Source organism: Thalassophryne amazonica, chromosome 16 (genome assembly GCF_902500255.1).
Source record: "Thalassophryne amazonica chromosome 16, fThaAma1.1, whole genome shotgun sequence".
Taxonomy (NCBI): Eukaryota; Metazoa; Chordata; class Actinopteri; order Batrachoidiformes; family Batrachoididae; genus Thalassophryne; species Thalassophryne amazonica.
In genome coordinates, this window is record NC_047118.1 from 35,762,669 (window position 1) to 35,780,685 (window position 18,017).

Consider the following 18,017-nt stretch of genomic DNA (forward strand, 5'->3'; position numbering starts at 1 on the left):
TTATTGATTCCCGAATGATCTGTCTTTCCACCTTTACTCGGCAGAGAGTCGCAGCAAATCCCACAACACACACAGACATGGAGCGGAGGATATTATCAATATTACTACTATTTTCATAAGGGACAGTAACTTTAGTTTACAAACCAGAAAAGCGGAAGATATTAAGGTTCCAGTCCATGGCAGAGAACCGCGTCGTACGTGTGAAGCGGTGGATGATCCTCGCAGAAAAAGAGTCCTTTTAGCGACTTTAATCAACAGAGAAGGTGAGTCACGCCTGACATCTTTAAATGGCTTTGATACAGGTTGATGAATAAATTGTGGATGTGCTGCTTCTAAATAAGAACCAGTGGGTCCACAATCAATATAGAGAAATGATTATTTTCATCCTCAAAAATAATGTAACGGCCCAACTGCAGTGTAATTTTTTATTATAACAGCGTAACGGACCATTATGCTGTTATAATGCTGGTGAGAACCCTGGTGTAACAACATATATTAGCTTCAAACATCACATTCTAATTTGTTTATTTGTTTGGGTTTTGGGGGGGAGGGGTAATTATAATTATTTACTTTACTAAATTAATTGATCACCTAATTAATGCATCTACACAGTACATGCCTTTACTACATATACAGTATAAGAGTGCATGTATCTGTAATACATACTTAAAACATATAATTTACATTCCTAATTACTTACATTTTCAAATATATTTCACATATGGTGCTGTTTTGGGTTGTTTTAATCTTCAAATATAGTTTGGAAAGACTGATTTTAGCAAATAAGGTGCACTTTGTTATTACATATTGTTGCTATTATTGTTGTTATGAATATTACTACAAGTAATAAGGCTTATACCGTAAAATAATGAGTGGCAACCCAGCTATTCAAGGTGAGCTCATCCTCCTAAGCATTATCCTTTTCTAACACCCACGCGGGAACATAAACAAAATGTGTGCTCACTGTGGTGTTTGTATCCCAGACATACTGCTCTGTTGTAGAGCAGTTGTCAATAACTGGAAAGCAGCCAGCTCCACTGAAGGATCTAAGCTTTTCCGACTGTCTAGACATAAACAAGCAGTAACTGAATAATCAGTGCATTAGCATATTTAAACCTTAACCCCTTTTTGCATCAAGTATGAACTATAACAATGGATGTATGGGAGCCATCTACCTACCATATCTGCTTATAATTTATGAGGCTTTTAGTTAATGACCTACTAACAATTCTGTAGAATTAAAAAGCTACCTTGTAGATTGTTCTGTTTAATGATACATTAATTAAAATTATGCTCAAAAATAAAAGACTAAATCAAAAACCATTAGCTCATTCCCTCATTTTAGCCAGTTTCATGTTTCCATGGTAAAATGTCAGCTGCCTTTTCACAGTATATAACTATGTCCACACACACATGCATACATTCTGCGAGCCTTCTTTTATCCTCGGGGCCTACTCTAAATAGATGGCAAAGAGAGGGATTGTGGGGGAAGGAAGCGGCAGAAGCAATGGTGGGACAGGGAAGACCACAGAAAAGACTCAAAAGAAAGTGCATTCTTCAGGTTGATGTGGCCGTCCACTAACACTAGCAAGAACAGAGTGAAGTCTGATAAAATGACTTTGGACAACCTAACACATTCTTAAGAACATGAGAGGTTCCATATAAGACACTAAAAGTGAAAGGGTTGTAGTTTAGTATTTATTCTATTAAATGAACACTTAGGGGGTTTCTACACTGCAACTGACATTGTACTTTAGGACTCCAAATAAACCATCTTCCCTCATCTGACGGTGAGGACCTAAGTGGTTTAAAAAGCGCATCTGACAAGGTATAGACAGGCAAAAGTCAAAATAAGAAAAATGATAACCTGCATATACTGTTTTTGATGAATAGCTTTTCCCCTAAGTTTCAGTTTCAAGCTTATACATGTAAAAAAACATAATAATAATAATAATAATAAATCAAAGTCTGCACAGTGCAAGTTTGATGATGATTAAACTGCAAATTTGGGCTCTACCAATCAAACCATAAAATAATGAAAATAATACTCCTCTCCTGCTCTTGAAATTCTGTTATAAAAATTAATCAAAGAAAAAGGTTGCAACACATATAATCTTAATACACAAAATGTGCATAATTGGTACTAAAAAATCTGGATGTTTTTTAATTCTTCCTTTTCTGTATTATCTGATTTTACACATCACCAATTTCTCTTTACTTGAGGCAAACAACTGCAAGAATTAAGTAGCACTACTTCAATAATTTACTGCTTTTTTTGCCTACAGCACCACTGCTCAGGGTACCACAGGTCACACGTAACGTTTTCTATTCAAGCTGATGACAGGGGAATATTTTTTTTGCTTAAAAGCTAATCCAGGTGAATCCACTGATTATGCAAAATCAAGATTAAATAAACTTTGAAAATCTGCTGTAAAAAAGCTGGTGTGACTGGGACCTAAGGGAATGAGCACACAGACACCAAAACCACCACAGACAATGAGTACCTCTATCCTTGTGTCCTGGAGGTGTTGCATCTCAACATGTTTAAATCAACAAGTAATCTACAATCCACAGGCAGATCCTTACACAAGAAATTTCTATAAGAGGTTCTTCTTCTTCATTAATCATTCAACAGTTTCATAAGGTTTAGATGAAAACCGTCTGAACAACCCTGGTAACAGACATAGAGACAACATAAACAAACATACATACATGAAAACATACATTTTCTGGCAGTAATATAACAATAATAACGATGTAAAAGGAACACTGTTTGGCTAAAGCAATATAATTTTACTTTCCACTAATAGCCACTGCTGTTACTATAATGACAGCCACATCCTTTATAAACAGACAGTAGAGCACAAGAACTTAAATGACAGCCACATCCTTTATAAACAGGCATGAGGAAAAAAAAAGAAATTAAATGTTGGAGAAAGTTATATGCTATGTTTCAGACTAGACAACATCAAACACCATTTTATTTATGACATCTTTTATTTATGACATCTTCCAATTAGGATCATCTAGGCCTGTAGATGTCACTGCCTCTGCGTCGGGTTCAATAGAAAATATCGCAGCTCTGAGCTGAAGTGACTGATTTTGTGTGTGTATGTTTGTGTGTTGGTATTCAAAGTCTTGACAAGGTCAGTCATGAGAATGGAGCAATAGGATAGAACAAAGAACGGTGTGTAGACAGATGGAATTGTCAAGTGTTGGTATATCCCAGAGCCGAGGTCAGAAAAAAAGCCTCTGTCCTGCACACGCAAAAAAAAAAAAAAAAAAAACTCCAAACAAAACCTGCCTCCTTATATATCATTTACAACAGTCGTTGGCAGTGATGAACAAAGGAGAATCAAGAGAAAGACAAAGATGTGGTAGCTTCAAGCAAAAAAAAATTTTTTTTTTTCCCCGAGATGGCGCTGCTATGGACAGCTGCCTGCCAGAGTGCTCCTTGTCAATGTGTGTATAAATAAAACTGAATCTGAATTAAAAGTCTAACAATTTTGGTTTTGTAAAATGCAACATGTTTCTATCCACAAGTAAGACCTGTATAGCCCTGAGAGCCACTGATGCCAATGCTTATCTCCAGATTCTGGCACAAGTCACTTGCTCAGCCAAGCAGACAAGCAGCATGAGCGGAATTCAGTCCAAAGTCTACATATTGGCAGATTAACTCCTTATCAACTGAGCTACTAAGCAGAGGGTTCATTAGTGTATGTCAAGGGATTTTACTGTGAAAGGGCAGAATGGGAGTTATGCCTGTTTCTCTTTCAGTGCGGCAAAGTTTCACCAATCTTAGTTCAAACAATGGAGTCTGTGTCTCTACTTTTATCCTGCTATAAGTTTCAGCAAACTATAAACCTTGTTGGAAAACCTTTTATTTCCTCAGCTTTATAGTACACAAGTTCACTTTCACAGTTGCTTTCCTGCCCCTCAACAGCTCCACTCTCCTTCCCTCTCTTTTTTCCCCAGTTTCAGTGCTTTCTTCACCACACGTAACTACAACAATACTTTGTGGGAGGAAATTGTCACTTACTTCAACGTGCAAACTTCAGGCTGTTTTCACACATGAAAGCCTGGAACAAGGTCTGAACCAAGGTTCATGTTTGCATACATTTGGTCTGGTTAGTTTGATTTCACACTGCAAAGATAAAAGAGCTTTTCATAACGTACTGACGTCCTCATCTATGTAGGCTGCATCTCTCCATACTTGACATTGTTTGGCTCGTAGACGTGCGTGCCTCTGGCATCAGCTTGTTGTCAATATGGTGTGTAGTTTCATTTGAACACACACACACACACACACAAAATACATGCCATACAATGGCATGTATTTTTTTCCCTCTGCTTGGTCTAAAAAGTAACCGTTACTGACTGCCACAATTGTTTTTCCTGATTTCTTATAGTGTTTCTTAAAGCCAGAAAGTTGCCATTTGAAATGACTTTAGTTTTGTGTCATGTCTGTGATCTGCTTTTTTTCTACAAAATTAAACAACTGAAGGAACATCCTCCGAGGCCGGTGATTCCATAATTTTTGCCAGGGGTTGTCTAACTCCCAGAAGGAGCTGAGAAGGAGTGGGGATGCATGCCAATGGCCAACACAGTTTAAGGTTGCAAAATGCAAAAGTTCACATCACCACCCCTCCTTCTTACAAACACAAAACAAGCTGATACACACATACCAAAAACACACACAACCCTGTCCTCCCCAAAGTGCCTTTGGGCTCAAAAAAAAACCCCAAAAAAACTTGCCCCCCCCCCCGGGGACAGGCAGATTAACACATGACAGAGTTTGTTAACCCTGCACAAAAGGAGATGCTAATCTCGTACAGTTGGTTTTGACTGTCATCAGACACATACATGGACAGAAAAAATGGACACAGCCACCCAAGTAAGAAGGAAGAAAGAAACACACAACAGTAACAGAGGCCCCAGTATGTGCCAGAAATGAGACAATGGTGCAGGCAGGCAGGGATAGGCTCCATCACCCCCAAAACAATGCAGATTCTGACTACAAACAAGCTTCTACTACAGTCTGGCTCAACTCCACCTCCTACAGGGATGAGCAGCAGAGCAGTGCAGAGTTCAATTTTGTGGATATTGATCGCACACACAGGAGAAAGTGGGGAGGTGTACTACCAACTCCACAGATGGGCAAGACAGAGAAGGAGACAGGGGGAACATAGGAACTGCATCACTGGGGCAGACGCTTCTCCTTAGAGATAAGAGAGAACAGTGACAAGATTTTGTAAGAGAGTGGAAAAAAGGGGACTAGTTGGTAGGGTAAATGGAGAGAAAGAGAGAGAGAGAGAGAGAGAGACACAGACAATAGCCCAGAACAAGACAAAATGTGGGACAGCACAGAAACACAGGCAATCAAGGGCAATCAAGAAACTAAAGCTAATTTGTAATTTGAAGAGCTGCTAAACAGCCCCCATAATGGGGCCACATACACCCTCCTCACCCTCTCTGGGGGTAAATGAAATCATTTAGGCTCAGGACCAGCTGGTGTCTTGGATCAATGACACCAGACAACAGAGAGATGGTGGACCAGAGCAAAACCAAGAAGACATCTGGACAGGATGACAGAAGGACACCCTAGAGGCCTTCTGCTCTTTCAAGATTTTCTACAGGTCACAGACACGTGTTAAACTGCAAGTGGAACGGCTGCACCTAAGAGCATTACGTCCACATATCTGAAGTGGAACAAGCCAGGTGGAATCTGATCCCTCACAGGAAGGCAGAAAGGTTGTGGTTGTGTTAACTAGGCCAGCATCAGCTAGCAACATCTTTCCAAAAACACCAACACACACCAAACAGCTTGCCCTGAATGACAGAAACTGGATATAGAGTAAACCCAACAACATAGATTTTGCCTATACCACACGAACAGGTAGAGCAGACTTCATCATCATCAGCTTGCAAGAGCAAATCATCTAAAAACTGTGAGAGCAGCACATGGTGCTTTTACTCGTCCCCAGTCCTTGAAACACTTCGAATGAGGGCAAATATTACTGCCTGTTCAAAATCCACTCCACTCCTCTTTATGTGAAAACTGATAACTTGCAAGTGAGTGAGAATGAGCTTGGTGGTCAGGAGAGATACAGTGAGAGTGGAGAGCAACCATCTTCAGCTAAAACAAAGCAGCCAATCAAAGAAATAGACATTTTATGATTGTTTCACAACGGTCAAAACCCAAATAAACACAGCCACAAAAATAAACAGCCACATGACAACATAAGCTTCTTCCTCCTGTCCTTCTTTGCCTGTGCGTGTGTGCGTGCAAGGTCAACCTCGCCCTCGGTCAAACAGTTACACAAATCTGACAATGAACACACTTACACCACAGACATATTTAAGCACGGCTGCCCAATATGGGCTTGTCGGCCACATTTGTGATCTTTTTGGCCCAGCATAAATATTAACAAGCTACACTCAACAAAATGGGTCTTTGGATGGGCTCAATTCAATTATGTGTAGAATTTCCATCTAATAAATATATGTATCCCCAACTCAAATATGACACATCCATGCAAGATAATGTAATTTAAATGAGTTGGGACTACATATTATTCCATTATTAGATGGAATCCAATCCAATAAGTCAGTTTTTTTGAGTGTATCACACAAATGACTCATTGGATAAAATGAATTCAATTATGGGCAGGATTTCCATCTATTAAATATATGTATTCCCAACTAAATTAAATTAAATTATCTTGCAAGGATCTGCTTCATTTGAGTTGGGGCTACATATATTTACGGATTAGATGGAAATCTTTTTGAGTGTATTTGAAAATTTTAAAAAATGCCTAAGAATAGTGGGTTTTTTTGTATTATTCTGAAGTTTTAGTTTGGATTATTACTTTTATATCAAATATAATACATTTAATTGTTATGTAACTGCATGCATGTAATTCACACAAGATCAATATTTTTGGCCCATGGCCCTTCCAAGGAAAGAAACTGGGCACACTTTGTGTTTAAAGAGAGGAGAAAAATAAAGAGAACAGCTCCTTTGGTGTGTGTGCAGGTGTGAATGTGTGTATGTGGCTCTGCGACAGACTGGCGTCCTGTCCAGTGTGTACCCTCCCTCACGCCCTGTGACTGCTGGGATAGGCTCCAGCCCCCCGCGACCATTGGCTGGAGTAACCGGTTTAAGGTGAGTGAGTCAGTGAGTGAGTGAGTCAGTGAGCTCTGTAATGTCCAAATTCCTTCAAAATAGTTTGATTTTAACACTAAGCAGGGCAGTTCTGTAACACTGTAACTGAAGAGCAGCTACTTATTTTCTAATTTTGTATTATGGATGGGTTGGAGAAGGTTTATATTGGGGGAAAATGTTTTGTATTTGTCCACAATAATTGCAAGTTTGCACAATATCTCTGTATTATGTGAACTTGGTCTAGTTCACATAATACTTTGTGAACTTTGTTGATGTGAACTTTGTCTAGTCTAGTTTTAACTAGACTAGACAAAAGTCTATGTAGTTTTAACTAGACTAGACAAAAGACAAAAATAAACATGTTACTGTTCTCGCCTACCATGCTATACCAGTATTTCCATCTCAGCATTTATGTTTAGGTTTTGAGACAAATGAATAAGCCATGATGTACAGTGCACATTTTTCCACATTTTTTATGTTACAGCCTTGTTCCAAATGGATGAAATGATTTTTTCCCCTTAAAATTCTACTCACAACACCTCATAATGACAACATGAAAAAATATATATATATATTTTGCAAATTTATTAAAAATAATTAAAAAAAAAACAACAACTAAAAAAAAAATCACATGTACATAATTATTCACAGCCTTTGCCATAAAGCTCAAAATTGAGCTCAGGTGCATCCTGTTTCCACTAATCATCCTTGAGATGTTTCTACAACTTAATCGGAGTCCACCTGGAGTAAATTCAGTTGATTGAACATGATTTGGAAAGACACACACCTGTCCACATATAAGGTCCCACAGTTGACAGTGCATGTCAGAGCACAAACCAAGCATGAAGTCAAATGAATTGTCTGTAAGCCTCCAAGATAGGATTGTCTTGAGGCACAAATCTGGGGAAGGGTACAGAAACATTTCTGCTGCTTTGAAGGTCCCAATGAGTACAGGGCCTTCCATCACACGTAAATAGAAGAAGTTCGGCTCCACCAGGACTCTTCCTAGAGCTGGCTGCCTGTTTAAACTGAGGGATTGGGGGAGAAGGGCCTTAAGCTCAGGTTACACATAGACGGTTTTGTCGGCGGGTAGTACGTAGACCGAAGTTCGCTGTAGTTCCGGCTGTTTTCGCGGTGGAAAGGGGCGGAGCATTTCGGCGGCGTTTTGAGCACCGTACTAGCCGCAAATACGCGGATAAAACACTGCTAAATCCGCCGAATAAAGCGGAGTTTTGACGCCGTAGCATCCGGCACACGTCAGGCAATGGGGGTTAATACCCAGTTCTATCCTTTACAATCGCAGGTTAAGATGCGCGTGAGAACGGCGGTGTTCTGCTGCCGCGGATAATGCCCTGTGTACCGCTGGATTTATCCAGGCAAATCCTGCGTTCCTCCAGGAACTTTTGAATATAGGCACCGTACCCAGAGTATAATAGGCTGAAACAGCTATCAGTGCAGGGGGAGGGAGATCATCTCTCAGCCTTTTCTTTTCTCTCCTTTTTCCCCTCCTCAACGTGTTGCTCGTCTGCACCACAGGGCTACCCATGCTTCTGAACCAGACCTCTTGGTAAGTCCTTGCCGCTGCCAATTTTATTTTAAGAGGCATACTGGAGCTTCTCTGCAAAAATATCTGGAGCTGACCGCGAGTGAGAGGCCTGCATGCAGCGCGCTAGCATTTTTATACTGACCGCCGCCTATCGGCCGTTTGGAATGCCGTTAACCGGGAGGTGGCGTTTAGAACAGCATACTGTCCGCTAGCGCCGCCGTTTTGTCTGCCTCTGTCGCCGGTTAAAACACCTTTGAAGACGCCAATGTGGGCTCTATCGCCGTTTTACACGTCGTTGGTTAGGGATAGAACGCCGGCCGCCAATTACGGCGGTGTAAACTGCGGCACTACAGGAAGGGGCGGGATGACACGGCGATTAAAAAGTATCAAACGCCGTTGTTTGCGTTGTCTCCGTCGTCAGGCCATTTCTCCCGGAGCGCTCCCAGAATTATTCGACATGTTGAATAATTTTTTCGACGATTCCCGGTGAAGCCGGAACCAAACCACGCCCCCGTGCGCCGGCGTTAACTACGGCGTTTGATCCCTAAAACGGCCCAGAGGGGGCTAAATCTCTGCCGGGACGCTTCCGGGAGAGTTTACCGTCTATGTGTAAACAGGGCTTTAGTCAGGGAGGTGACCAAGAACTTGATGCACTCTGTGAGAACTCCAACATTCCTCTGTGGAGAGAGGTCAACCTTACAGGAAGACAACCATCTTCAAAATTATGCCATGAAGTAAATTTTAGGCCATACCATCCAGCCCTACCTTGAACCTCAACAAGATTTGCCTGCAAGCATTTCATCACTGCACGCCACTGGAAAAACCTCTTTGACAAACTGCATCACACTACCGATAGTGGTAAAAATGCATTATTATACAGGTTATCTGACATACAGTCCCATAGTAATTCCATACAGAGATATGTTAGAGTACGTTGGTCAGTCTGTGACATTACCTTGATCACATCAGTCACTGCTAGGGATGGGTATTGATAAGGTTTTATCGATATCGATGTCATTATCGATTCTGCTTATCGATCCGATTCCTTATCAATTCCCTTATTGATACCTCGTGAATTTTGTACTAAAAGTAGGCTTTACAGGTTTTCTATGTATTTCCTTGAGTCTTAAAGTAAATAAATATGAAATTAGTCACTGTATCCTTGATCTCTGGACATAAATAAAAATAAACAAAACTGTGTTTCGCTTTGAAGTTATTAATTCAGACTGAATTCTATCGTTCTATCTTGACTTGTCAGAGAGCTGCGCAAAGTTTGGAGCTGTGTCAACAGAACGGAGGATGATTCTCGTTTCTTTCTTGCAACAAGACAGGAGTCCCAGTTAGTAACTTTAATCCGCACAAAAGTGAATCACAACTCATATTCAGGGATGAAAGTGGTGAAAAACAAAAAAAAGCTGAAACCCAAAATTACCCCCCAACACCACCTGCACGAAAATGTTTGAATTCTAGAAGCTCTGAAATGCAATCTGGGACTATTCCAGACAATAAACTGGAGTGAGTGCTGAATCCATTTAGGTGAGAAAAAAAAATACAACTTTCCTTATTCAAATTCATTCCAGTAGTATTCTGCTCTTACTAGGATGCAGCAGTTTTCTAGTTTGGCAGAAAGTTCTGGAGGAAATCACTGAAGAAATTAACACATTGAAAATATGGTTTGACCGAAACAAACTGTCATTAAACTTAAATAAGACAGGGATGAAATGGAGGTGTGAGAGTCACTAGGTGTTCACAGGAAACATTTATTTCTGTATGTATTTATTTATTTATGTTAGTTGCTATTATATATTTTCTGTTGTGTTTCTATTCAGGTTCTTTTTGTCTCTTTCTCTAAAATTGTATATAATAATCATTAGATTATTAATATATAAGCAAAAATAAATTTAAGGAATATTACAATTTGAAAACAAATGCACCCGAACGTGATGACGGCTGCAATTGCTAAATGCTAACTTTTAACATTGAAAATGGCATAGACATGCTAACGCGTTAGCATCGCTCCCGTTTTTAAGTTATAAAATACATCTATCAACTGTTTCAGAAGACCATAACAGGTCGGTTTAACATAGAAAAGGTAAATAATACTCACAGACGTATGCTCTTTAGGGTTTTAGCGGGGGAAAATTAAGCGAAAGAAAGAAAGAAAGAAACGAAGCAATCGACCAAAGCATTGCTTCAATCGAACCACGCTTCGATTGGTTCAAGGTTCAAAGCAAAGCCGCGCTGCAGAAAAGTTGATTAAGGACCCGCTGCAGGGTCTGTAACCAATGTAGAGAAATGATCATTTTCCTGACAAACACCCACCAAAACAACGGCCACTCTGAAGGACCGATAACAGAATCATTAAGCACAAAGCTTATTGATGTCAGTGGATCGAATCATTTCTTAACGATACCCGAAAGGAACCGGTTCTCGATACCCATCCCTAGTCACTGCTGATATAAACAAAAGAATAATAAATATCATTGTCCATGTCTCCATCACTCTTTTCTCTGCTTTACAATCCATTCCTAAAACAATTATGTATTTAGTTATTTTAAATTTTTGGCTCAATTTCAATCATATCCAAGTACTTTACTAGAGCTTTACTGGAGTAATGTGGAACTGCAAATACATAGCACCATGGCCACGAAAATTTTGGTCTTGCAGCCTAGCAACAGGCGTACAAACCATATCCATTATCCATCCTCCCACCAGAAGAATTCAGCATCCAAACACAGCAAATTACTGCAGCTGCTGGCAAATGCAGTCTCAAAACCGTACCGCCAGTTGCCAGCTGTGTGCACTGACAACTGTGACACCACCAACCAAGGCTATCTTCACTATGGCAAAGATAACAGCAAAGCTTATTTCTACTTTATCTTCACTATTCACATTTCATGTACTGTCGCAGCAACCTCCTCAATGATCCAGACAAGAGAAGGAAATACACTTTCTATTGGTGTTTTGATAAACTCAAAACAAGAAACTATTGTGCTGGTGTTGTTTGGCTTACAAGAGAGCCAGTGATGGTGGCGGTGAACCTAATGATGCCAAGAAGAGCAAGGGTCACGAGTTTAGGATGAAAAAAGCCTGATGACCAGAAGCACAAGCTTGCCTTTGTCATGACTCAGAACTTCAGGGCTAGGGGATTTAATTTTGAGTCACACATCCACCCAACACCAGTCCTTAGGCTATGGGGGCATGCTGACACACAGGCCTATTAATGCAACAATCATCTCCCTCTCAGGGCTGCAGTATTGGTTGAGAGGCCAGCTGGGAGCAAAATAGGTCATTGAAATTTAAATTGCACTAAAACACAAGCTCATAAAAAGACTTCATGAGAAATTATGCTAGAACAACTGGCTCTCATTAAAGCTGTTGTTCAGCAGAAAATTGAATGTTGATGTATATTTTAAAATCGGCCATTTATTGTGGCTTTATTAAAATAAATCTCATTCTTGTGAAGCTGTTACAAATGCAATTAAGAACTACTATCATAAAAAACTGTATTGTTAGATTGAACAATAAAATCTGCAAGTGTCAAACTGTAGTGCTATAACCTGAAATAATGAACAACAAAAAATAAAGAGTTGCTGTAGTATATGAAGAAAAAAAAAAGACTAACTATTGTATATTTGCAAATCTGCAAACACAAAAAGATAGATATTAATGATTTAGATGCAGGTTGGAGAGCATGCACTGGTGCCATGTGTCACTACATCTACCACACCACAGAACAATCCTGGATTCTGGATGGTAACCACCCAGTCAGAGTACAAGTCCATCTCCACCTCTCAACACTAGGGTTGCAACAAATGATTATTTCCATAACTGATTCATTGAGAAAATAATCAATTGTTCATTTATTCATTTTCTATACCCACTTATTCCAACTCAGGGTCATGGGGAAGCTGGAGCCTATCCCAGCAGTCATAGGGTGGGAGGCAGGGTACACCATGGACAGGACGTCGGTCTGTGGCAGGGTCACAGATACAGAAAAAAACTCATTCATACGCTCACTCACACCTACAGTCAATTTAAAGTGTCCAATTCACCTAACGTGCATGTCTGAAGTGGGAGGAAGCCGGAACCCACATAAACATGGGGAGAGCATTCAAACTGCACACAGAAAGGACTAGGCAGAAAGCAATCCCAGGACCTTCTTGCTGTGAGGCAACAGTGCTAGCCACTAAGCCACCGTGCTACCACGTAGTTGTTTGGGCCATAAAATGTCAGAAAATTGTGAAAAATGTCAATTAATGTTTTCCAGAGCCAAACATAATACCTTCAAATGTCTTGTTTTGTCCACAAACCTAAGACACTCAGTTTCACTTTCAAAGAGGAATAAAGAAACTTATACAATAAACAAAAACATATTCACATTAGAGAAGCTGGAAGCAGAGAATTTTATTGTTTTTAGATGACTCAACAGGACTGCTATTTTAATAGTTGATAGAATAATCTGTTAATTTTTGCAGTTCTACTTCAAAGTAAACATCGACCTGCTGCAGCCAAGCTTTCAATGACTTCCTAGATTCGGCCATCAAAAGTGGGTCTGTATGCAGCGAAAGTGTCAAATTTGCAAACATTCTGCTTGGGGGGGGGTCGCCACAGTACACATTGATTTGACAAAAATTTTACACCAGACACCTTTCCTGCTACAACTCAAGACATAAACAGAAACAAGGGCATGGGTGGTAAAATGAAATCCAAACAATAAAAAAATAAATATAAATACATATTTCTAAATTATAAAAATACCCACGCCTTTAATGGCACATTACTGCATCACATTTATTGCTATTTCACTTTAGATAATACAAGCATGTTATTGACAACATGCTTAGGCCCCATTCAGAATGGATTCAAGAAAGATCGTTTTCTAGTTGGACAGCGTTCAGACCTGTTTTTCAAATCCGGCTCATCCCACACATGCATCCAAACTCAACCCTGCTCAAGCAGAAAGATGTGTCTGAAAGTCAGAATGCCTGAGCATGTGCTTTTGGATGTCAACATGACAGCACAAAAGTGTGGGTGTGTCTGATTTTGGACATGACAGCTCAGCGGTGTGTGCGTTTGGATGTTGATATGACAGAACGGGGTGTGTGCATTTGGATCTGGACATGCAAGCGCACCTGTGTGATATGGACGGGTGTCACACTTGGAAGGCAACGCACCCATCAGATTTTCTTGGCGAGAAGACACTGCAGAGAAAGACAGCTGTTTGCCGTCCTTACTGTTGCAGCCGCACTGAAGACTGCCACAGTGGAGAGGACACTGTGGAGGCACGGACATAGTGAGGAAGTTTGACTTCATAATCCCCGAGCTAACCAGATTCCAGACACAACTGTATTCAGATCTCGGCGAATGCCGCTCAAATCCAGCTCAGCCCACCACACAGAGGAATAGAATATTAACTTAGTGTGGACGCCACCCTACCACCTACTTACTTATTACAGACCATAAATATACATAAAGAACTATTCAAACCAATACTACTCTGAAAAATAATACAATGTGCTGCAGCCAGATGCAGGCCAATGAGATCCACACTAGCTTGCACTCAGTCACATGGAAAATAATTACAACTTTCTTATTACAACTAATTACATAATTACAACTTACAACTTTATATACAATTAATATATTATCTGTGTTTTTGACAGGTACAATAGAACTTGTCTGTGCCAGGGTGGGGGGAGGGGGAGGGGTGTGGCATCACAATGGTGGTTCCACATCATGATATCTGTCAGCGATCGATCATGGAATAATCAAACTGCCCACCACGGGTAAACTGCAACACGTTAATTCCTGATTTATATGCATTTTTATTTTCAACTATGTTGTTTTCATTTTGAGTCATTCATTTTCTGCTGCTTATCCGTGTCCAGGTCACGGAGGCAATAGACCAAGCAGTAGGGATGTGAATCTTACAGCAACTCACTATTCAATTCGATTCCGATTCTTGGGGTGACGATTCGATTCAGAATCGATTTTCAATTCAAAGAGCTCTGAGAAATAGTTATATTATTTAAAAAATGTTTATGTTTAAGAAAATGCAGCTTTACAAGGTTAATCAAGTGATTCTTAATGTAAATTTACTTATCTGCTTTGCTCATTCAGAGTTGGCTGGCAGTTTAGCGAAGCGCTGGTCAGTAGTCGAAAGATACCGCTGCTCCCCTCTTTTAGCACCAGGTGATGGTGTAGCATGTGGGCTTGCGGATTTGAAGTGTTTCCGAAGTACTTGACTTTCATTTTGCAGATTTTGCAAACTGCATAAGTCATGTCAAGCTCCTTCTTACACAGCAAATAATAAAATCCAAAATGTGCTCAAACATTTGCCTTCAGCAAAGACGGTGCTGGCTGAATTACCCCTTCGTCTGCCATGCTAAGCTGCAGCTCACGGTTGTTTGAAGCATGCCGGACCCTCCCCGTGGGGACGCTGTAGTACGGAAGCCGTTGCCTGGCAAACAGTACATACAGCGAGTAAGCAAGAAAATGTTTTAAAAAATGCTTTTTAAAAATTGATTCTTGGACATTTTGGATCGATTCAGAATCATAATAAATAAGAATCGCGATTCAGACGTGAATCGATTTTTTCCCGACACCCCTACCAAGCAGCTCCACTCACCCACGCTTCCCTAACCTATGCCAAGCCCTGTAACTCTTCCCTAGGCATCCCAAGGCATTCCCAAACCAGTTAGAAAATATAATCCCTCCAGTGTGTCCCGGGTCTTCCCAGGGGTCTATTCCCAGTAGGATGTGCCTCTAAATCCTCCCTAGGGAGACCACCCGAGGGCATCCTCATCAGATGCCCAAACCACCTCAGCTGGCTCCTTTCAATGCAAAGAAGCAGCGGCTCTACTCAGAATCCCTCCTGAATATTTGAGCTTCTCAGCCTGGAGTACAAGACCAGATACCCGATGTAGCAATCTCATTTTCACCACTTGTAACCGTGACCTTGTTCTTTTGGTCATTACCCAAAGCTCATGACCATGGGTAAGAACAGGAGCTTACATCGACTGGTAAATCAAGAGTCTCACCTTCTGGTTCAGCTCTTTCTTCACCATGGTGGCCCATCTATTGCCCTCACACTCCAGTTTACCTCCACTTTTAAACAAGACCACAAGATACGTAAACTCATCCACTTGGGGCATTAACTCTCACCGTGTCCAGAGGGTGCAATTCTTCCTTTTCCAACAGAGGACCATGGTCTCAGATTTGAAGTTGCTGATTCTTATCCCAGTCGCTTCACACTCTGCCTCAAACCTGCCTGTTCTTTGTAGTTCACTTGTTGCTCTCATTTGTATCTGTATTTGTATCTAATATGATAGGAGGGTGAAGATTATAGGAGACATTATAGTACCTCACTTAAAAGCATAATAACAACACTGAACATAAAAGTACTGTCCAATCCAAAACAGTCTAATTTTAATGAGGCTTGCGAAATGAATTTTGATTCACATGACTAATAAATGGCTTCATTTTTTTTCAAGCATAGTTTATGACAAATCCACAGTCACCATAATCAGAACACCACAGCAATAATCCACAACCTCCAGCTAATAATTTACTTTAAGACCTTTAAAAAAACTTAATAGAGGAGGTGTGTGGTTTTAAAGCGCTGCCAAATTTAATTTCACATGATTGCATTAGCACATGGTCTATCTGGCAGCCTGTCTGTCTGTCCTCCATTTCCCCGCTGCATCCACCAACACTGTGAGTCAGCCATTCTCTCATCATGGCACCAACGGGGTGGATGGCTTAAGAGCCCTGGAGAGTCTCCAAGCCTGGAATGGCCGTGCCTAAAAAGTGCTTGTATTAGCTGCCCTGGGGTGACATCAATTCCTCATGGTTGAGCACCACAAACAATTGACTGATCCGTGCCCACCATGGCCACAAAGCTAGACACAATTTATGTCCCTGTCTCCGCCACCTCAGGGGAAGAGTTCAGCTTGTGAGCAACGGACAGAAATTTTCATTTGTTGAATGTGAGCAGTTTATTAAAAGCTTCAGGCTTTGTGAAGTGACAGTGTTCTCTCCTCTCCATTGTTCATCCGGGAGTCTAATCTGTCTTGCTGCACTCAGTTAGTCGGTTGAGGAGCAGCTATGGGCCCCTACAGTCCTGAGGCTCACACCACAATAGCTGATCACTTTTAGGGGGGTTGACATTAATCAGCTCTTATTATACGAGCCTGTGCATCCAAACCCTGGAAGATATTTTCAATTTGACACTTTTCCTCCAAAAGACTGTGCATATAACTACAAACGCCACGCTATAGCGTTGTAATAAAACCCGAGTGTGAATCTGCAAAATGATTATGGTGAAATTTGCAGACATTTATCCCTGAGGCGACTGATTTGGACCATCATAGAACAATGGGCATTCACGATGGAGGGATGGAGAAGGAAAGGAGGGAAAACACCCACGAAATTGCAACATAAATCAGAGATAAAAAGCCTGTTCATTAAAAATAGAATGGATGCAATGGTTTAATCTATTTTAACAGGTCTGCCGAGCCCTTCCATGCAGACTGACACCGCCCCGTTAAGAAACCAACGTGAAACAAGCAGCTCGTCGGGGGATAAAAAATAATAATAAAAAAGACGAGGTGACACTCAGCACAATACATATATTTTACACAAATTTTCACTTACACTAAAACCCCACCACAATTCTGACGTGCTGTTGAGTGATAACCAGTAATAACACGGTAAGTACAACAACGTTAAAATATGTGAAGTCGGCTTCATTTAAGCTAACCGGGGTCAAACTGTAAAGAAATAAGGGCCATTAGCATGCTAGCCGAAGCGTTATTTCGCTCTTACCAGTCAGCGCAGCGGTCGAGCTAGCCAAATCCTCTCCAGCTACGCCCAGTGTTCAGTCAGCTCACCCGGACTGGGTCCTCAGATAAAACACAAAAAGTGAGGATGGTGCTGCTGAATGTGACACCGGCACGAGAGGCGACAGGAGCAAGAAGAAAAACGGGAGAACTCAGCCAGTCGAGCCGAGCCGACACACAAAAAACTTCTGTGTCTCAACCGCCTTTTTTTTTTTTCAACAGGGATGCGCGTTCACCGCGGGGGAAGAAAGGACGCCCAGCATTGCGCGCGCACAGATGCGCACAAACACACACACACACACACGTAGGCCGGTGAACGCGTGGACGGACGGACGGACGGAGGAGAAGGCTGCTGCCGCTGCTGCGTTCACGGAATACCAGAAATGTTGGAATAAGCAAGACCTCCGAGCAGAGTTTTGGATGGGGAATCGTATAGGCTTGATTTTGGTGCTAAATTACTCCC

The 18,017-nt window shown here is 41.0% G+C and overlaps 1 protein-coding gene across 4 annotated transcripts in view; it reads right to left on the bottom strand.

Annotated features, from left to right (window-relative positions):
- The window catches only part of wu:fb95e10 (proteoglycan 4), a 61,757-nt gene extending 43,982 nt beyond the window's left edge, over positions 1-17,775 (bottom strand). The window contains exon 1 of one of the 4 annotated variants that reach the window (XM_034190264.1): positions 17,541-17,775. The gene's annotated coding sequence lies outside the window, so the exon portion shown is untranslated. The remainder of the gene's footprint in view (positions 1-17,540) is intronic. The other 3 variants (XM_034190263.1, XM_034190261.1, XM_034190265.1) reach the window with 3 other exon arrangements.
- Between the last annotated feature and the right edge of the window lie 242 nt (positions 17,776-18,017).